The sequence below is a fragment of the Dreissena polymorpha genome, chromosome 12 (genome assembly GCF_020536995.1).
Source record: "Dreissena polymorpha isolate Duluth1 chromosome 12, UMN_Dpol_1.0, whole genome shotgun sequence".
Taxonomy (NCBI): Eukaryota; Metazoa; Mollusca; class Bivalvia; order Myida; family Dreissenidae; genus Dreissena; species Dreissena polymorpha.
This window is the reverse complement of record NC_068366.1, coordinates 75,197,066-75,202,585: the sequence shown is the minus strand read 5'-3', so window position 1 is coordinate 75,202,585 and position 5,520 is coordinate 75,197,066. Positions and strand designations below refer to the sequence as shown.

The window sequence follows — 5,520 nt, the reverse complement described above, 5'->3', positions numbered from 1 at the left end:
TATCCTTGTAATCATAAATGGAGTTTGTGTGAATCCTAAATAAAATTATGAGAGATTGTTATTAAACGTCATTTTCCTCCATGATGATTTTTTTTCAAAATCTCAGCACTGTAGACAATTTAAGGTAAATTATATGGGTGTTTGCAGTTTTCGTCGCCGGTCGATTGGCCCACGTCAAAAAGTCGAACTTAATGTCCTGTGGCTGTAAGTTATATTAAATACGTTAAAAGAACGAACAACTGAAGTGCCTTCAGCGCTTTGATTCATATTAAGCTGCTAACCATCTGCATTATTTTTGCCAAACAGGTGGTTTTGCAATCTGAGCACCACAATCATCAATATTTTTGTGTGGATATAAAGATGTTATAAAAATTTAGGATTATAAAACCTTAAGTTTTATTGTGCTGTACTTGTTTAGAAGATGTGTAATACCAACTGGTTACTTCTGTTTTCAGAACTAAAAGGCATATAAGGATTTTATTAATAGTTTGTTGAGTTCTCAGATTAATCGAGCCCAAAGCACTTCCTGCTACAAAAATATATTTTCGAGCAACAACACATATTGATAATATCCATTTTAATGCCGTGCAGGTCTTTACAGTGGAGTGATTGAGTCGCACAGATATGTTTTCCGCACTCCATGAATCAGAAGTCTGCGTCTCACGACTAGTCTCGATAAACTGAATCATGGGCCTGTCGCAACATTGTGGGATGCTTTTTCACGACCAAACATTTGGCAGTCTGGAAATAAAGTAAAAGTCATTCATACTTAACATAAAAAACAACAACATTTGTTTGCAATCACAAAAGCATATATTCACTAGATTACGTGTTCACAAAAAATACTATTTCTGAAAATATAATTGCAGGAACGATAGTTTGACAGTGAAAAGTATTCATGTTTAATGCATCATAAATATACAATCACATTAAGACACTGAAACACAACTTTTCATACAAAATAATATAATGGAGCAAAGAGAATGTTTTTTTCATTATATGACACATTAATAAATTAAAATATGAGTAATCTTCTTGTTTAACATTTTTTCAGGGTTATTTGACAAAAGTGGGACTCTATAACACAGTTTGATCCTCAGGTTATGATATTACATATGAAATATCATGTCCTTTATAAATTAAAAGACAAGGGCTGTTTGTAAAACATGCATGCCCCCCTATATGGGCTATAAGTTGTAGTAGCAGCCATTGTGTGAATACGTTTTTTGTCACGGTGGTGGTGGTGGTGGTGGTGGTGGTGGTGGTGGTGTAGTAGTAGTAGTAGTAGTAGTAGTAGTAGTAGTAGTAGAAGTAGTAGTTGTAGTAGTAGTAGTAGTAGTAGTAGTAGAAGTAGTAGTAGTAGTAGTAGTAGTAGTAGTAGAAGTAGTAGTAGTAGTAATAGTAGAAGTAGTAGTAGTAGTAGTAGTAGCAGTAGTAGTAGTAGCAGCAGCAGCAGTAGCAGTAGTAGTAGTATGCATTACATGCAGTAAGTCTTACATTTGGTAAAATTTTAATATATTACAAGGGAGGCAAATGCTGTAACAAAAAGAACATGCAAAAACGGTAGTTGTTTCCATTGTTTGAACCATGCTAAATCCTTAAAATGCCTATTTCCAGTAACTGTGACCTTCACCTGTGACCTTGACCTTTAATCTAGTGACCTCAAAATCAATAGGGGTCATCTGCGAGTCATGATCAATGTACCTATGAAGTTTCATGATCCTAGGCCCAAGCGTTCTTGAGTTATCATCCGGAAACCACCTGGTGGACGGACGGACGGACCGACCGACCGACCGACCGACATGAGCAAAGCAATATACCCCCTCTTCTTCGAAGGGGGGCATAAAAATGCAAGGCTCTAAAAACCAATGCACCAACAGAAAGGTACGATGATTATATTCTACATTCTCCCATTATTTTGTTGAATAAAAGTTAATGCAGATCTTTACTAAGCAAACTATAGCTTTGTCACAGACGTGACAAATACCCCCACGTGCCGCATTGACACAGACTATTTTGCATGCTGTCTTCACAAAACAAGAGAATCAAATTTATGGCGATTTTTAAGAATGATAATGCCATGATCATTTATGGCCATTTCGACCTTTGAACTCTTGAATTCTTTAGCATGACATGCAGTCCAAATTTATGGCCATTTTTTACTTTTGAACTCCAAGTGTCACCTAGGCCTTGGAGTTATCGACATAATTCTTTCGGATGACACATCGTCCAATGACTGTGAACAAATGTACCATGTATTTTAAAAATATCACAATAAATGACATAGTTATGGCCCGGAAAAGATCATTTATGGCCAATTTTGACCTTTGAACTCACAGTGTGACCTTGACGTTGCAGATATAGACGTAATAATTCTTTTGCGCGACACACCGTCCAATAATGGTGAACAAATGTGCCAAATGATTTTAAAATCTCACAATGAATGCCATAGTTATTGCCCAGACAAGCTCATTTATGGCCATTTTTAATCTTTGAACTCAAAGTGTGACCTTGACCTTCGAGATACTGAATTAATTCTTTCGCGCGACACACCGTCCCATGATGGTGAACAAATTTGCTAAATGATTTTAAAATCTCACAATAAATGATAAAGTTATGGCCCCGACAAGCATTTGACCCTTGAACTCCAAGTGTGACCTTGATCTTGGAGATATTGACGTACTTTTTTCACGCAATACACTGTTCCATGATGGTGAACAAATGTACCAAATTATTTTAAAATCTAGCGATAAATGACATAGTTATGGTCCGGACAAACTTTCGGTTTAAAACACACTAAGTGACCCCGTGACCTAGTTTTTGACCAAGCATGACCCATATTCAAACTTGGCCTAAACATCATCAAGATACAACTTGTGACCAAGTTTGGTGAAGATCGGATGAAATTTCGGGACAGACCGACCGACCGACCGACAGTACGACAAAGTGACTCCTATATAGAAATATATTTAGCTAATTTATTACCATCAATGCAAACACTCCACAGCTGTTTCCATGGCGCTGTTTGTTGCAAGGTGGCGCTTTGAACTCTGAACTGAATTTTTCCAAGCCATCTTTCACAATTTGCGCTTGTTGACACATGAACTGGCTGCAACAAATATTTTGTTGGTAAAAATCAACAAAAATCATGTGCCTATATACTTAAGCCGTACTTTATCTATCCCAAATTGTTTTGGTAATCAGTTTTCAAACATTTATATATATGTGAATCTATTAACACATTATTTGAAACACATAAGTGTGAGAGAAAGGACACAATAATAAATAAGAATGAACTAAGAAAGCAAGCTTAAATTTATATATAGCCTATCATTTTTAAAGTGTTGGTGGTCATTACAAGTTAATACTTAAGATAAAGATCCAAATGTAGAAAACAAATAAGATTTACAAAGTTTTTTGAATATCTTGTTTGGTATATTGCCTGATGAATGATAACTGGAACTGGCCAAAAACAACTCCCTAAATGTGACCTTTGATCTCTTGTTAACGCATGCGCTGCAGCTTCTCTACATGGAGAACATATGTGGTAAGCTATATTAAAAATGCCATATTCAATTATCGAATCACAGTTTGGATAAGCTCAGAGACACACATAAAATGCACATACACCAACTGCTACTGTGACTGCTATATCAAGCAGGTAAGACAAAAAATGAATTACAGCTTTGAACCTTACCAGAACAAATCGAACAAGGCCTTGTTGTAAACCAAATTTGGTAGCCATAGTCCGAATGGTTTTCAACAAGAAGATTTTTAAAATTTTCACAAAATAGGCGCTTTATAAGCGTTTATTCAATTTTGTGCTACATACCAAATTTGGTAGCCCTAGGCCCAACGGTTATGGACAAAAAGATTTGTAAAGTTTTCACAAAATAGACCCTATATAAGCATATGTTAAATTTTCTGACACCCGGGGCAGTTTCAAATTTGACCCCAGGGGCATAAATTGAACAAATTTGGTAGAGGACTATTAGATGTCTCTACATACCAAATTTGATAGCCCTATGCCCAATGGTTATGGATGAGAAGATTTTGAAAGATTTCACAAAATAGGCCTTATATAAGCATATGTTCAATTTTGTAACCCCAGAGCAGGGTCAAATTTGACCCCAGGCGCATAATTTGAACAAATTTGAAAGAGGTTCACCCAAGGAACATTCCTGAGAAATTTCATCACAATGGATCAGTAGTTTAGGAGAAGAAGATGTTTAAAGGAAAAGTAAATGCACAGACGGACGGACGCACGCATGACGGACACAGAACCATGACATAAGCCCCCCTGGCCTTTGGCCAGTGGAGCTAAAAATCAATTAAGGAAGGGAGGGAGCACCCCTCCCTAACCCAACCATAAAGGCCCCTGGGCATCTGAAATATGATCACAAGCACTAATAATCATATAATAATGATAAAACCCGGTCACCACTGTCGATAAATTGGAAATTGTTATGATTGTGAGATATAATGTAAACATTCGCATACAGATCAATATTTTTTCTTCAAGCCCAACACAAAATAACAATGCATAATTAAAGTTATAAAGGTTTTCAATGGGTACAAATAGGGTATTTATCTGGACATTGGAAACGTTGAAATACATGAAAATATCATCAAACAACTTAAATGTATTTCATTGTTAAAATAAGTTTTTCTTGATTTTTCTCCAAACTTAACACAAATATGGGTGATTTCAAAAATATTAAACTAGAAATGGCGCGGCAGAGGCCGACGTGTATCCCCACGCCGCATGTTTGACCCAGGGTTGGTAATGGGCTATGCATAGTTGAGATTGAACGTATTGTCCTAAGAGAAGTTCGGTATCAATTAGATGTGAATCGGTGTACAAATGAAGAAATTATAGTAAAAGGCAATTTTGAGTGGGCGGGGCCTATTTGGGTGGGTTGCCCTAGGGTTGGTAATGGGGCCATGCATAGTTGAGATTAACCATAATGTCATAAGAGAGGTTCAGTATCAATTTGAAGTGAATCGGTGTAGAAATGAAGAAATTATAGTAAAAGGCAATTTTGGGTGGGCGTGGTCTATGTGGGCGTGGCCAATGTGGGCGGGGCACCCCAGGGTTGGTAATGGGGCCATGCATAGTTGAGATTTTCCGTATTGCCATAAGAGAGGTTCAGTATCAATTTGAAGACATTCGGTGTAGTCTCCGGTGCACTCAAAATGTGCAGCCCCATGAGATACACATGCATGCCAAATATCAAGTTGCTATCTTGAATATTGCAAAAGTTATGACCAAGGTTAACGTTTTGGGACACACACACACACACACATACAATGACTGACAGGCCATGCTTAATGGTAAGAAAATAAATGCATGTTTTATTTAGGCTTCATTATTTTTTAAATCACCCATAGGATATGATGCGGCATTTGTCTTTACGGAATATAAGAAAAATCAATCATTTTTACCCGGAAGTTGGCGCTGTAATAAATGTGCTATTCTGTGTGTTCTTTTACCAAGCTTGATTAGGAATTTTTGAAAAC

General features: G+C 36.8%; 1 long non-coding RNA gene across 1 annotated transcript; it reads right to left on the bottom strand.

Moving 5' to 3' along the window:
- Nucleotides 1-523: 523 nt before the first annotated feature.
- Nucleotides 524-3,114, bottom strand: LOC127852366 (uncharacterized). Its single transcript, XR_008036217.1, has 2 exons — nucleotides 2,986-3,114; nucleotides 524-741 (listed from the first exon to the last, which is right to left on the bottom strand). It is a non-coding gene; the product is annotated as an uncharacterized LOC127852366 (long non-coding RNA).
- Between the last annotated feature and the right edge of the window lie 2,406 nt (nucleotides 3,115-5,520).